Source organism: Hylobates moloch, unplaced genomic scaffold (genome assembly GCF_009828535.3).
Source record: "Hylobates moloch isolate HMO894 unplaced genomic scaffold, HMol_V3 SCAFFOLD_1, whole genome shotgun sequence".
Classification (NCBI taxonomy): domain Eukaryota; kingdom Metazoa; phylum Chordata; class Mammalia; order Primates; family Hylobatidae; genus Hylobates; species Hylobates moloch.
This window is the reverse complement of record NW_026652276.1, coordinates 59,175,217-59,191,658: the sequence shown is the minus strand read 5'-3', so window position 1 is coordinate 59,191,658 and position 16,442 is coordinate 59,175,217. Positions and strand designations below refer to the sequence as shown.

General features: G+C 39.9%; 1 protein-coding gene across 3 annotated transcripts in view; it reads left to right on the top strand.

Moving 5' to 3' along the window:
* NUP35 (nucleoporin 35) overlaps positions 1 to 16,442 on the top strand; it is a 95,584-nt gene that overhangs the window by 46,305 nt on the left and 32,837 nt on the right. Inside the window, exon 10 of one of the 3 annotated variants that reach the window (XR_009214001.1) lies at positions 8,452 to 8,575. The exons of the other annotated variants lie outside the window; for them this stretch is intronic. The gene's annotated coding sequence lies outside the window, so the exon portion shown is untranslated. The remainder of the gene's footprint in view (positions 1 to 8,451; positions 8,576 to 16,442) is intronic. 3 annotated transcript variants of the gene reach the window in all.

Here is a 16,442-nt window from a genome sequence, read left to right as displayed (position 1 = left end):
TCAATTCAGTAGTTCTTTCTTAAAAGGATCATTTTGTCTTTTATCTGCTTTATCATTTTATTGTAGTCCTTAGAGTCCTTGGATTGGGTTTCGGCTTTCTCCTGAAAGTTGGTGATCTTCGTTCTATTCATGTTCTGAATTTTATTTCTGACATTAAGCCATTTAAGCTTGGTTAAGAACCATTGCTGGGGAACTAGTGTGGCTGGAGATGAGAAGACATTCTGGATATTTGAGTTACCAGAGTTATTGTGTTGGTTTTTTCTCATCTGTGTGGGCTGATGTTCCTTCAGTCTTTGAAGTTGCTGTCTTTTGGATGTTTTTTTTTTCCCCTCCTTTAACCTTCTTTGTGGTTTCACTGTGGTATAAAGTGAGTTCAGTCAACTGGCCTTAATTCTAGTCTGCTCCTGGGTCTTGGAGGATCCCCCCTCAATTGCTGTCTCTGTGCCTTCTTTTTTTTTTTTTTTTCCTTCCTTCCTTCCTTCCTTCCTTCCTTCCTTCCTTCCTTTTTCCTTCCTTCCTTCCTTCCTTCCTTCCTTCCTTTTCCTTCCTTCCTTCTTCCTTTTCCTTCCTTCCCTTCCTCCTTCCTTCCTTTCTTGTCTTTCTGTTTGAGGCATAGTCTTACTCTGTTGCCCAGGCTGGAGTGCAGTGGTATGATCTTGACTCACTGCAACCTCTGCCTCCCAGATTCAAGTGATTCTCCTGCCTTGGCCTCCCAAGTAGCTGGGACTACAGGTGCCTGCCACCATGCCTGGCTAATTTTTGTATTTTTAGCAGAGACAGGGTTTCATCATGTTGGCCAGGCTGGTCTCGAACCTGTGACCTCAAGTAATATGCCTGCATTGGCCTTCCAAAGTGCTGGGATTACAGGTGTGAGCCACCGTGCCTGGCCCTTGCTTTTCTTTTGTTGGGTGTTCTTGTCCATGGAGCTCCCTCAGGCAGGTGTCACAGTTGTAGACAGGCCATATACTTGCTGGGTCAGCCTTAATCTGCTCTGTGAGTGCTTCCTGGGGGGACACAGGGTTGTGCCTGCCCAGGCATAAGCAGGACCCCTGGACTAGAAGCTTTAGTGGGTATGGCCCTTCTTATGAGAGTGGGTGGAGTTGCCTGCCCTGCCATCCAGGCATTTCCAGGGCAACAGGAGGCCGTGCCCCTCAGCAAATTCAGGCAGAGGCAGGACCTCTGGACTGGAAGCTCTAGCAGGTGTGGTTCTCCTGGAGTCACCCACCCTGCCCTCTGGGTATTTTCCAGACAACAGGGTGCTACAATCAGACAGAAGCAGGACAGCTGGGCTGGAAGCCCTAGCAGGCATTGCTTACCTGGCTGCCAGCCGCAGGGGTGAGTGGGGTCATCCACCCTGTTATCCAGGTGTTTCCTGGGACAACAGGAGGCTGTGCCCACCAGCTAAGTCTACACAGAAGAGGGACCACTGGGCTGTAGCAGGTATTGCCTACCTGGCTTCTAGTGGTGGGGTTGGGTAGGGTCACTCACCCTGTTATCCAGGTGCTTCCTGGGCAATAGGGGGCTGCAAACTGGCTGAGTTCACACAGAAGTGGGACCCCTGAGCTGAAAGCTCTGGCAAGCACTGCCCACCAGGCTAGTAGTAGGGGTGGGTGGGGTCACCCACCCTCCTGTCTGGGTGTTTCTAGGACAAGAGGCTGCAGCCACTGGCTGAGTCCAGGCAGAAGCGGTTCCGCAGGGCTGGAGGCTGGCACCAAGCCTTGTCCAGCGAGGGGGTGTGGAGTAATCTTACTGCTCGCAGGCACCATGACTATAGCCTCTATTGGGTCTGTGGCACCAGTGCTGGTCTGCTCTGGGGCTCAAGGCTTGTCGAGGTCCCCTTGGACTTGAGTGTTGCCCCTGCAAGATGTCCTGGTGTCTCTCAACCTCAGTCCTCAAAGCACAGTGGGGGAGGTGCAGGGGAGCCAGGAGGATTCTCCTGTTCCCAGTCTTGCACAGGTCCCTGTGGAGAGTATGTGTCCCCCGGGGGGCTCTCACTTATTCATCCTTTTCTGTGTTGGAGAGATTCTCCTGCCTCCGCCCCGAGCCCAGACAGGCTGGTGCCCAGCTTCACTCCTCTCTGCACTCTCTGTCCCCCTGCTGCCTTGATGCATCCGGATGTGGTTTCTCAGATGATTGGCCTGCGGGGTCAGTGTTCACTAGCCGTTTTGTTTCCTCTCCATGAGAATGGCACGCATGAGCTGCTTCTAGTCTTCCATCTTGACCCAACCCCCAAGGTTATTTGATTTTTAAACCACTTAAACTTAGGTGAACTGGAGAAATATACATGAATCTCCTGGGTTCCAATCACAGCTCCTTAATTAACTACTAATTAAAGAATATTTGAAAAGACTGTATTTTAAAAACATAAGGCCAAATAAAATATTTCTTTTTGGTCATATAAAAAAGTATGTAAAGTATAAAACTTTACAACATGCAAAGGATGATCTCAATGTAAATCACTGGACACATTTGGACACGTTTGTTAACTATGAATATTTAAATAGTATCAAAGTGCTGAATTCTTCATATATTTTGTTTGTGCTAGCACTTATTGTCTAGGCTGAGGCATAGGGACATTCTTGGGACAAAAGAAGCATCTCTGACCCAGAGGACACATATGCATCCTTTCACTCCAAGATCTCCAAGTTTTGCCAGCTGGGAGAAACATCAGGGCAATGTGTGCTGGAGTAGAGTCAAAGACACAGGGAAGGGACTCCACACTTTTTTCTTTCTTTTTTATTGAGATGGAGTCTTGCTCTGTCACCCAGGCTGGAGTGCAGTGGCACGATCTTGTCTCACTGCAGCCTCTGCCTCCTGGATTCCAGTGATTGTCCTACCTCAGCCTCCCAGGTAGCTGGGATTACAGGGACACGCCACTACACCTGGCTAATTTTTGTATTTTTAGTAGAGACGGGGTTTCACCATGTTGGCCAGGCTGGTCTCAGGAGGATTGGTGAAAAAGGTTTCTCTGGAGCCTTTGGGTCATGTCTTAAGTTATCAGGTTATTTCTTGGCTCATCAGCAGAAGATATTTTCTAAATTTAAACCATCTATCTCTTCCTGGTTGTTTTGTTTTTTTTTTTATGTAGTAAAGTCTTGCAGCAGGTTTTAAAGCACAATTTCAACTGGCATTTAAATAGATTGTCTATTTTATTTTATTTATTTATTTTGAGATGGTGTTTCGCTCTTGTTGCCCACGCTGGAGTGCAATGGCGCAATCTCGGTTCACTGCAACCTCTGCCTCCCAGGTTCAAGCGATTGTCCTGCCTCAGCCTCCTGAGTAGCTGGGATTACAGGCGCCCGCCACCACGCCACGCTAATTTTTTGTGTTTTTAGTAGAGATGGGGTTTTACCATGTTGGCCAGGCTGGTCTTGAACTCCTGACCTCAGGTGATGCACCTGCCTCGGCCTCCCAAAGTGCTGGGATTACAGGCGTGAGCCACTGGGCCCGGGCGATTGTCTATTATTGAAAACAGCTTTCATGTACTCAATACTTTAAAAACGTATCTAAGTCAAACTTCAGATGTACCTCCATCTTGTGGTGACTTATCAGAAGTGTTCAACTGAAAAAGTTTTAGAGTAAAATATTTTTTCCTTTTTTATTTTTTATTTTTTTGCTTTTTTATACTTTAAGTTCTGGGATACGTGTGCAGTACTTGCAGGTTTGTTACATAGGTATACATGTGCCATGGTGGTTTGCTGCACCCATCAACCTGTCATCTAGGTTTTAAGTCCTGCATGCATTAGGTATTTGTCCTCCTGCTCTCCCTCCCCTTGTCTCCCAACCCCCGACAGGCCCCAGTATGTGATGATCCTCTCCCTGTGTCCATGTGTTCTCATTGTTCAGCTCCCACTTATGAGTGAGAACATGCGGTGTTTGTTTTTCTGTTCTTGTGTTAGTTTGCTGAGAATGATGGTTTCCAGCTTCATCTATGTCCCTGCAAAGGACACGAACTCATTCTTTTTTATAACTTCATAGTATTCCATTTTATATATATATATATATATACACACACACACACACACACATATGCTACTTTTTCTTTACCCAGTCTATCATTGGTGAACATTTGGATTGGTTCCAAGTCTTTGCTATTGTAAATAGTGCTGCAATAAACGTAAGTGTGCATGTGTCTTTATAGTAGAATGATTTATAATCCTTTGGGTATATACCCATTAATGGAATTGCTGGGTCAAATGGTATTTCTGGTTCTAGATCCTTGAGGAATTGCCACACTGTCTTCTACAATGGTTTAACTAATTTACACTCCCACCAATGGTGTAAAAGCGTTCCTATATCTCCACATGCTCTCCAGCATTGGTTGTTTCCTGACATTTTCATGATTGCCATTTTAACTGGCATGAGATGGTATCTCATCGTGGTTTTGATTTGCATTTCTCTAATGACCAGTGATGATGAACTTTTCTTTCATATGTTTTTTGGCCACATAAATGTCTTCTTTTGAGAAGTGTCTGTTCATATCCTTTGCCCACCTTTTGATGGGGTTTGTTTTTTTCTTGTAATTTGTTTAAGTTCCTTGTAGATTCTGGATATTAGACGTTTATCAGATGGATAGATTGCAAAAATTTTCTCCCATTCTGTAGGTTGCCTGTTCACTCTGATGTTAGTTTCTTTCGCTATCCAGAAGCTCTTTAGTTTAATTAGATCCCATTTGTCAATTTTGGCTTTTGTTGCCATTGGTTTTGGTGTTTTAGTCATGAAGTCTTTGCCCATGCTTATGTGCTGAATGGTATTGCCTAGGTTTTGTTCTAGGCTTTTTATGGTTTTAGGTTTTACGCTTACATCTTTAATCCATCTTGAGTTAATTTTTGTATAAGGTATAAGGAAGGGGATCCAGTTTCAGTTTTTTGCATATGGCTAGCCAGTTTTCCCAACACCATTTATTAAATAGGGAATCCTTTCCCTGTTGCTTGTTTTTGTCAGGTTTGTCAAAGATCAGATGGTTGTAGGTGTGTGGCATTATTTCTGAGGCCTCTGTTCTGTTCCATTGGTCTATATATCTGTTTTGGTACCAGAACCATGCTGTTTTGGTTACTGTAGACTTGTAGTATAGTTTGAAGTCAGGTAGCATGAAGCCTCCACCTTTGTTCTTTTTGCTTAGGATTGTCTTGGTTATATGGGCTTTTTTTGTTTCCATATGAAATTTAAAGTAGTTTTTTCTAATTCTGTGAAGAAAGTCAATGGTAGTTTGTTGGGAATAGCATTGAATCTATAAATTGCTTTGGGCAGTATGGCCATTTTCACAATTGCATCTCATCCATTGCTAGACAGTGACTAACCCCCTGTGCCACAGGCCATAACTACAGCTTTGACTGGACCACAGACTGATTTCAGTAACTTTCTCATGATAAGATATCACCCGCCATGGACTGGTTCTGGCTGGTTTACAGAGGCACTGAATGCCTTCATGCCCCTGCTTCCCCTTTTGATGTACACGGCCTAATTGTAATACATTTAAATGTTAAGTCTTCATCCTAAAATGAACATGGTTGTATGTAACGTACATGTTTATTCAGTAACCCCCCTTTGTGAATCTAGCTCCTCCTGCAAGCTGTTGAATATGTATGTTTAGACCACCCATTCAGCATAAAGCTCCTGCCCTAATCCCTCCTCCTTCAAAGTGCCTGCCTCTGGGTTTGGCCAGAGGCTGCTTCTTAGCTTGCAGGTTGTAACTTCCATAAGAAATAAACCCTCCTTTTAAAATTTACAAATTGTGTGATTCTTAAATTGTCAATATGTTACATACATCACGTGGCAAGGGGGATTGCGTGGATGTGATTAAGAGCCTAGACCTCGAGATGGGGAGAGTATCATAGATTATTCAGGTGGGCCCAATCTAATCATTCACATTAGCTTTTAAACATGATACCTCCTAACTTCCCTGTCAGAGATAGAGCCTCTAGAATCTGAGAATAGCCCTCAACTGACAGCCAGTAAGAGAATGGAGACATCAGTCCTACAACTGCAAGGAACTGCATCCTGCCAATAATCTGAATGAGCAAGGAAACTGATTCTCTTCTAGAGCCTTCCATAAGGAATGCAGCCCTGCTGAGTTCTTGACTTTGGCTTTGTGAGACTTTAAGCAGAGACTCATTTGAGTTCACCTGACTCTGGCCTATGGGAACTGTAAAATAATAAATCTGCATTTTTTTAAGCCACTAAATTTGTGGCAATTTGTTATGGTAGTCATAGAAGACTAATATGCTCTGAGTGAAACATTGGATGCTTCTGAGGAGTAATCATGATATGACTGGTGTCTTTTGTCATGTAAATTTCCATGACCTGTTAACACAATGGTTATCACAATCTCTCATTAAGGTTAAAATCCTTTCAGCTTTGCTAGTAGAGTTGAGTAATTTATATCCTTGATATCAGACACTGAATTTTGACAGTTCAAAAAGCCTTTTATACTAGATTTCAGCATTAGTATGTATGTATTTTTCCCAGGAAATCCAGATTAATATGATCTGGACCAATTAAATAAATTTAAAGTTATTTAATTCATTTATGGAAAAATGACACATTATTTGTAGCAAAGCCAAGCCTAAATTTTCTCTGAAGCCAATCCTAACCCTCCATTTACTTTTTTCTCTTTTTTCATCGTTCTTCCCACAAACCAAGTCTTCGTTAAAACTAATGTTGCTGAAAATTTAGTGAAGAATAAAATAATTGTCTTTAAGCCCATGTTTCAGTATTTTAAAAAATATGGGTATATTTTTTACAGCATTCCAATTTGGCTGCCTCAAGCAGTAACAGCACATGAGATTTATTAATTGATCATCAGTAAATAACTGTCTTCTAAATTTGTATGAAATAGTGGCTCAATAAGACCTACCTCCATCCGAGACAATGAATTTCAGCTTGGAACAATAGAACTGCTCCAACCAGTGATGGTTAAATTATAGCTGTGGGAGAATATGACAAAGGAAAACTTTTGGGCCAACATGTAGAAAGATCAGAAATAGGATTTAGCAGTCACTCATAGAATGTTCTTAAAAAGAAGTTTCCTCAAGCCAGCTGTATTCAGTATAGTACGTATATTGATGGAAGCTAATTCTCTATTGTGCTTTTGTGTTTCAAAATAAGTTGACCTTATTGTATACTAGAAGACCACTAGCTTCAAAAATCACTCTTCAGTGATAGAACTGTAATATATAAGCATTCTTAAGGAAAAACTCCTATTCCTCTGGTCTTTGTGCTAAAATGTTAGCTACAATAGATATGCTGCTTCCACTATCCTTTCTAAACTGGAAAAGCTGAAGTCTTCTCAGGAGAAATGTCTAGTCAAGCCCTTAGCCCATTTTTGTTGTTGTTGTTGTTGTTGTTGTTGTTGTTGGCTTATTAGTTTTTTTGCTTTGAGCTCTATTAATTCCTTGTACATTCTGGGGATTAGCCACTTACCAGATATGTTGTTTTCACAAATATTTTCTCCCATTCTGTAGGTTGCCTTTTCATGCTGTCGATGTTTCTTTTGCTGTGCAGAAGATTTTTAGTTTGATATAGTCCTACTTATTTATTTTGCTTTTGGGGTCACATCCATAAAATCACCACCAAGACCAAAGTCAAGGAGTCCTGATCCTATGTTTTCTTCTAGGAGTTTCAGAGTTTCAGGTCTTAGGTCTTCAGAAGACCTAAGTTCAGAAGTCTTTAATCCATTTTGCGTTGATTTTGTATACCGTGTAAGATAAGGGTTCAATTTTGTTCTTGTACATGTGAATATTCAGTTTTCCTCACATTTGTTGAAAAAGACTATCATTGTTCCAACATGTATTCTTTGCATCCTTGCCAAAGGTCAGTGACCATATATGTGTAGGTTTCCTTTGGGGTTTTCTATTTTTCCATTGGTCTATATGACTGTCTTTATGCCAGTACCATGTACCATACTGTTTTGATTACTGTAGCTTCATAAAATATTTTGAAATCAGGAAATGCAATGCCTGTAGCGTTGTTCTTTGTTAGGATTGATTTGGTTCATAATCTTTTGTTCTATATGAAGTATATAAACTTTTTTCTATTTCTGTAAAACATGTCTTTGAAATTTTGAAGGGATTGCATTGAATCTGTAAATTGCTTTGAGTAGTATAGACATTTGAACAATACTAAGTTTTCCAATTCAGCAACACAGGATGTATTTACATTTGTTGTCTCTTGTTTAATTTCTTTCAGCAATGTTTTGTAGTTTTTAGTATATAAATCTTTCACCTCTTTTTTTCCTAGGTTTATTCCTATTTCAAAGCATTTTATTCTTTGCAGTACTTTTGTAAATGGGATTGCTTTCATAATTTGCTTTTCAGGTAGTTTGTTGTTAGTGTATAGAAAGGCAACTTATTTTTGTATGTTGGTTTTGTGTCCTGCAACTTAACTGAATTCATTTATTGTTTATAATATATATTTTTAAGTGTTTGTGGTTTTCTATCTTTTTTATTTTAGAAATGGGATCTTGTTCTCTCACCTGAGCTGGAGTGCAGTGGTGTGATCATAGCTCACTGAAACCTTGAACTCTTGAGCTCAAGTGATCCTCCCGCCTCAGCCTTTCAAGCAGCTGGGACCACAGGTATGTGCCACCATACCTGGCTAATTAAAAAATTTTTGTTTTGTAGAAGCAAGGTCTCACTATGTTGACAAGGCTGATTTTGAACTCTTAAACTCAAGTGATCCTCCCACCTTGGCCTCCCAAGTGCTGAGATTACAGATGTGAACCACTGTGCCCAGCCTGGGGTTTTCTATATAAGATCATGTTGTTAGCAAACAGGGATATTTTTACTTCTTTCCAATTCAGATGGCTTTTATATTTCATTTTGTTTTTGAATTGCTCTGTCTAGGACTTTTAGTATTATGTTAAGTAGAAGTGGTGAGAGTGGGCATTCTTGTTTTGTTCCTGATTTTAGAGGAAAAGCTTTCATTTTTTTCACAGTTGTGTATGATGTTAGCTGTGGGCTTTTCATGTACAGCCTTTATTGTGTTTAGGCATTTTTCATTTATTTCCAGTTTGTTGAGAGTGTGTCTCTGAAACAGTGTTGAACTTAGTTAAATGCTTTTTCTGCATCTTTTGAGATGATCATATGATAAAAATATTTTATTCTGTTAATGTGGTATATCATACTAATTTATTTTCATGTCTTGAGACCCTGTGTTTCTTCTAATAGCTTTAAAGTTGAAGTCTTATGTGTTTTTAGTTGATTTTTATACATGGTGTGAGATAAGGGTCCAATTTCATTCTTCTGCTTGTGGTTATGCAGCTTTCCCAACACTATTTGTTGAAGAGATTGTCCCTTTCCATTATGTGTTCTTGGTCCTTTTGTCAAAAATCAACTGACTGTTAATTTATTCCTAAGTTCTTTTTTTGATGCTCTTATAAATGGGATTGTTTTCTTGATTTCTTTTTCAGATAGTTCACTGTTAGTGTACAGAAATGCTACTGATGTTTGTATGTTGAATTTGTAATGTGCAACTTTACTGAACTTATCAGTTCTAGCAGTTTATTGGTCGAATCTTTAGGGCTTTCTTAATATTAAATCATGTCATCAGCAAAGACAATTTCACTCCTTTCCTATATGGATGCCTTTTATTTCTTTTTCTTGCCTAATTGCTCTGGCTAGGACTTCCAGTACTTTGTTGAATAGAAGTGGTGAGAATAGGCTTCCTTGTTTTGTTTCTGATCTTGGAGGAAAAGCTTTCAACTTTTCACCATTGAGTATGATGTTAGCTGTGGGCTTGTCATATATGGCCTTTATTGCGTTGAGGTATATTCCTTCCATACCTTTTGTTTTTTGTGAGAGTTTTCAATGTTAATGGATGTTGAACTTTGTCAAATGCTTTTTTTTTTGCATCTATGGAAATGATCATGTGGTTTTTGTGCTTCATTCTGTTGATTCGATGTATAACATTTATTTGCGTATGTTGAACCATCCTTGCATCCCTGATAGAATTTCCACTTGATCATACTGAATGATCTTTTTGATGTACTGTTGAGGAGTTTTGTGTCTGCTCATCAGGGATATTAGTGTATAGTTTTCTTTGCTGTGTCTTTGATTTGGTATCAGGTAATGCTGGTCTCATGGAATGAGTTAGGGAGATTCCCTCATTCTTCAATTTGTTGAAATAGTTTGAAGAGGATTGGTATTAATTTTTCTTTAATTCAGTAGTGAATCCACCTGGTCCTGGGCTTTTCTTTGTTGAGAGACATTTTATCACTGATTCAATCTTGCTGCTCATTATTGTCTGTTCAGGTTTTCTATTTCTTCCTAATTAACGCTTGGTAGGTTGTATGCTTCCAGAAATTATCCATTTTCTTTAGATTTTTCAGTTTGTGAGCATATAGTTATTAATAGTCTAGGATGATCTTCTGTATTTCTGTGGTATCAGTTGTAATGACTCCTTTTTCATTTCTGATTTTGTTTATGTTGATCTACTGTCTTCTTTTTTTTGGTTAGTCTAACTCGTGATTTATCAATTTTACTTAACTTTTTCAAAAACAAACTTTTCATTTCACTGATGCTTTGTATTGCTTTTTTAGTCTTCATTTTGTTTAGTTCAGATCTGATCTTTATTATTTCTCTTTTGCTGCTGACTTCGGGATTGGCTTGTTTCTGCTTTTCTGGTTCCTTGCAGTGCATTGTTATTTATTTAAAATCTTTCTATTTTTTTGATGTAGGTGTTTATTACTATAAACTTCCCTCTTGGCACTGTTTTTCTGTAAAATACAAGTTTTGGTATGCTATATTCTCTTTTTCACAAAATTTCTGTTTCAAGAAATTTTTTTTTTAAACTTTTTATCTTAATTTCATCATTGACCCCATCGTTTCTCAGGAGTGTGTTGTATAATTTCCATGAATTTGGATAGCTTTCAAAGTCCCTCTTGGCATTGATTCCAAGTTTTATTCCACTGTAGTCTGAAAAGATATCTAATATGATTTTGACTTTCTAAAATTTGTTGAGGCTTGTTTTGTGGCCTAACATATGGTCTGTTCTGGAGAATGTTTCATGTTCTGATTAGAAGAATATTTATTTTGCAGTTGTTGGAAAAAAATGTTCTGTAAATGTCAATTAGGTTCATTTTGTCTAAAGTCCAGTTTAAATCCAATGTTAATTTGCTTATTTTCTATCTAAATGGTCTGTCTAATGCTGACAGTCCCCACTATTATTATATTGGAATCTATCTCTTTAGATCTCATGATGTTTTCTTTATCAATCTGGGTGGTGTGTGTGTTTGGTGGTGGCGGCGGGTTGAGTGGACCTGACCTCAGATCCCATGAGGGGTGCTCAGGTGTGCCACCAGTAGTGGACTTGGCTGGGCATTCCCCAGGGCTTTGGACGGTGTGCTCAGGTACTGGAGTGGGGGGTTGGAGCCACACTGGGCTGTGCTCTTAGACCCTCAAGTAGTGCATATAGATGCTAGTGGTGGTATGCAGTGGTGGAATGGACCCTAGACCCCCAGCAGAATGCTCAATTGGAAGTCACAGTGGCTGTGCTGTGTCCCTGCTACTGGCGAGGACAGAGTTGCTTGTCCTGGGAGCAGTCTTAGGCAGGCAGCTAGGAGGCATGGGCTTTGCTGTGCAGCTGTGGCAGTTGCAGGCAGTGGAATTTGTCCTTGAGGGTGTGTGAGAATGCTTGGCAAACCCTCTGCAGTGGGGTAGGTTTGCTGCTGGTGACTCTCTCGTCACCCCAGCTGTAGGGTAGTATGCAGTCCAGTGTGGAGTAGGCTCTTAAAGTGGTGCTGTGCTGCCACTGCTTAGGATTCAGGGTTTTGTGGGATCCAGTGTGTGCTCTCTGGAGCCGTGCCTTCGTGCAGTTTGTAGGGAGCTTCTTTTGTTAGCCTCAGGGCTAGTGAATGTTGAGGGGCTCACTTGAGGCTAGGATTATAGGAATCATTTTGGGAATGTGGGTTGCTGGGGCTCCCTCACTTATCTTTTTCCAAGCTTGGGGAGTCTCTCTTGGCTCATAGCCAATCTCAGTCTCCACCAAGGAGGCTGTCATGCTTCCCTCTTTTTCCTTACTTTAGGTGTTTCCCGTCACTTCTCTGTTGAATTCCAGTGTTCTTTCCTGGATGATCTATTTGAAGTGTGACTACTGACTAGTTTGGTTCTTCTTAGCAGAGGAGGCAAGTAGATGCCTCTAATCAGACATCTTGAAGCCTCTCCCATTAGGTTGTTTGAGATATTTCTACTATTTTGGCGTAGGTGTTTTTATTGCTATAAACTTTCCTGCCAGGACTGTTTTTGCTGCATTTTGTAAGCTTTGGTATGTTATATTTCCATTTTTGTTTGTCTCAAGATATTTTTACACTACACTTGATCTTAGCCAAAAGACCGAGAAGCGATGTCTCAAGATATTTTTAAATTTCCCTTTTAATTTCTTCTTTGACTCATTGGTAGTTAAGGAGTGTGCCGTTTAATTTTCACATGCTTGTGAAGTTTTCCAAGATTCCTCCTGTTATTATTATCTAGTTTCATGCCATTGTGGCTAGAAAAGATATTTGATATGATTTCAGTCTTTATACATTTGTTAAGACTTGTTCTGTGAGCTAACTAACTAATGATGTATCCTGGAGAATGTTCTATGTGGTGATGAGAAGAATATTTATTCTGCAATTGTTGGATAAAATATTCTGTAAATGTCTGTTAAGTCCATTTGGTATAAATTGTAATTCAAGTCCAATGTTTTCTTGTCTGCCTCTTTCTTCAGATATTATAATATTTGCTTTATATATTTAGGTGCTATAATGTTGGATGCATATATATATTTATAATTGTTATATCTGCTTGATGAATTGACCCTATAATGATCTTCTTTGTCTGTTTTACAGTTTTGATTTAAAGTCTATTTTGTCCACATTCTCTTTTGGTTTTTATTTGTGTGAAATATCTTTTTTCCATCCCTTTACTTTCAGTCTTTGTGAGTCCTTAAAGGTGAAGTGAGTCACTTGTAGGCAACATGTAGATGAGTCTTGTTTTTTTATTCATTCAGCCACTCTGTGTCTTTTGATTGGAAAATTTAATCCATTTACATTCAAAGTAATTATTCATAGGTAAGGTCTTACTATTGCCATTTTGTTAATTGTTTTCTAGTTAATTTGTAGACCCTTTGTTTCTCTCTTCCTCTGTTGCTGTCATCCTTTGTGGTTTGATAATTTTCCATACTGGTATTATTACAAGTTAGACAGGCATGAGTGGGGCAGGAGAGGTCTCTCCCCCACCCACTAGGAATGTCAGGTGATGGTTTGACTGACAGTTATCACATTGGCTCTCTAAAAATGATAATTTGGCAGCTGGCACCAGGAACAGACAATCTCCTAATGGTCCACAAGCTGTTAACGTTAAAGTGTTATTTGAACGCAGACACCAGGGAGAAGCAAAAAGGGCTTCCAGTAAAATCTCAGGTATTGGGCTAGTGAGCCTGGGCACATGCATTAAGTGACAAAATGGCTGAGTATGACCTTCCAGGGGCACTCCACTGGAAAAGGGAAGAAAGCCTCAGATGAGCATGTGTACAACTTCCTGAACACACTGTGCATGCACACTCCCCAAGCATAAGGAGGGCACTGTGCATGCAGGCAGGCCACCCTAAGGGAAGAATCAAGGAAAAAGGTTGCAAGATGCCAGAGGTGGGCCAGCCTGTAAACTCCTAGGATCAAGGTTAAATGCTGCATTTGACCTTCTCGGTGCCTGCTTGGGTCTCTTCCAAGTGTACTTTCCTTCCTTTCCTGCTCTAAAGCTTTTTAAATAAACTTCCACTCCTGTTCTGAAACTTGCCTCAGTCTTTTTCTTTTTTAAGTAGAGATGGGGTTTCACCCTATTGGCCAGGCTGGTCTCAAACTCCTGACTTCGTGATCAACCCACCCCAGACTCCCAAAGTCCTGGGATGACAGGCATGAGCCACCGTGCCCGGCCCTCAGTCCCTCTTTCTGTCTTATGTCCCTCAGTCGGATTCTTTGCTGAGGAGGCAGGAATTGAGGTTGCTGCAGACCTGTGCAGATTTTGCCCCTGGTACCTAGGATACCTTACACTGGTAACGGTGTGCTTTGAATTCTTTATTTTTATCCTTTGTATATCTACTATAGGTTTTCGCTTTGTAGTTACCATTAGGCTTGCATAAAACATTTTATACTAATAACAGGTTGTTTTAGGCTGATAATAACTTTGATCACTTGCACAAACTCAACTCTTTTACTCCCCCCTCTCAGTTTCTTTTGTTGACATGTTTTGTGTATTTTATGGTTTGTGTCCCTTGACAAATTATTGCAGCTATAGTTGTTTTTAATAGATTTGTCTTTTTTTTTTTTTTTTAAAGAAAGGCAGGAGGATCACTTGAGGCCAGGATGAAGAAAGCCTACTTAATGGAGCAAGACCCTGTCTCTACAAAAAATAAAATAAAATAAATTAGGCATGGTGGCACGTGCCTGTAGTCACAGCTACTGGGAAGGCTGAGGCAGAGGATGGCTTGAACCCAGGAGGTCAAGGCTACAATGAGCCATAATCACACCACTGCACTCCAGCCTGAGTGACAGAGTGAGATCCTGTCAACAGCAACAACAACAACAACAAAACACAAAGATAAAGTGAATGTTGAAATAGTCTAAAGTGAAGGAATAAAAAGTTAATGTCTTATGAAAAGGGAATGTTAAAATGAAAGCTTCCTAACTTGTTTCAATGTAGCTAGCTCCTGAAGAAGTTAAAAGTCCATCTTGGAAGGATTTTAGAAGTGGTAAATTAGGTCTAGGGTTCATAGGAAAAAGAAAAAAAAAACTGCTTGAAGATGAAGAAAACATGCACAGAATTGCCTATGCAAATAGACTCTAGTAATAACTCTAATGACTCAGACACCATAGAAAATCTCAGATTTAGGAACTTCTGGTCTGGCTCCTGATTTGAGATGGTACAAGTTGTATTATAGACTGATTAGGTACAGAAGGGCCCAGAGCATCTGAGTAGGATGGTTCATGAGACACAGTCAAGGAGTAGAAGCAAAAGACTTTCAGACCAATTGGGGTGTGCGATAAATAAAGCTTAATTTTGAAATTTGAGATGCATTTTATTTGGCAGAATTCTTGGTAAGCTGGTCTCTTAAGAAAAGCAATCATCCTCAGGTGTGAAAACCTTATCCTAAGAGCCTGGTAAGAAGGGTAATAATTTGAAAATATACAGAGACTAATAAATAAAACCTAATAATGCCATAAGTGTGACATTTTGGGAGGAGGGAGAAATGTCAAGAGGCATTTTAGGCAACTTCCTATATGATGTGTGCTATATACAACTTAGTCTGGCTGGGCGTGGTGGCTCATGCCTGTAATCCCAGAACTTTGGGAGGCTGAGGCGGGCAGATCACTTGAGGTCAGGAGTTTGAGACCTGCTTGACCAACATAGTGAAACCCTGTCTCTACTAAAAATACAAAAATTAGTGAGGTGTGGTGGCGGGTGCCTGTAATCCCAGCTACCTGGGAGTCTGAGGCAGGAGAATCGCTTGAACCTGGGAGGCAGAGGTTGCAAGAGCCAAGGTCGTGCCACTGCCCTCTAGCCTGTGCGACAAAGCTAGACTCCGTCTCAAACAAACAAACAAACAAACAAACAAAACCAACTTAGTCTGTGCTGTACTTGTCAGGAAAACTACAGTAAATATCTGTTTTTCAAGGCTTCTGAATTACCATTTTTTGATAAGTTTGATAAGGAGAAATAGGCTGTATAAAAGCCCACATATATTTAGATTATGTGTGTATCTTCTCTTACCTAGGGTTATCCAGTATATTTCCTTTTAAAGGAAATATCTTTCCCTCTAAACACTGAATACATAATTCAGAAATTCTCTGAGAGGTTGAAAATTATTTCCTCACATTTGGAGATAAGAATATAAAATATTAATTCACTTTTTTAAAAAAGAGAGTAAATCATTGTTTCTTTTACCGTCACCTACTGCGTAACATTCTACATCTAACCCCCTTTGTATGGCCATACTGTATATCTTATTGAGATAAAATACACTTTTTACACAAACCAAATAATTCTTTTAGTTTTCTAGATAACTGGCATCATAACACTTCTGTTTCTGTTTTTTAAAATTGGGACCTATTTTCTTATTACCCTATATTACTAGTGTAATAAAATAATATCACTTAATGTTCTCATATCCTTTCATTATATACTGAGTAGTGCTGGAGGAAAGTCCCTGGGGCCTAGTAGAGGGACAAGTTCTGGACTGTTAGACATGGCATATGACAAAGCTCTAAGCAGCCAACTAAATTGTTTGAAGTATAAAAGTGTCAAACGCAATCTTCATATTTATTTGGTGACTGCAGTAAGTAGCATCTGTAATTTTCAAAGACCACATAAAATCAGTACCACAGAGAGAATCAAGGCTAGTTATAGCCCCGAAAATCCAGCACAGTCCCAAGCCTCCCTTTGTATAACAAATATATTATTTCTCCTTTA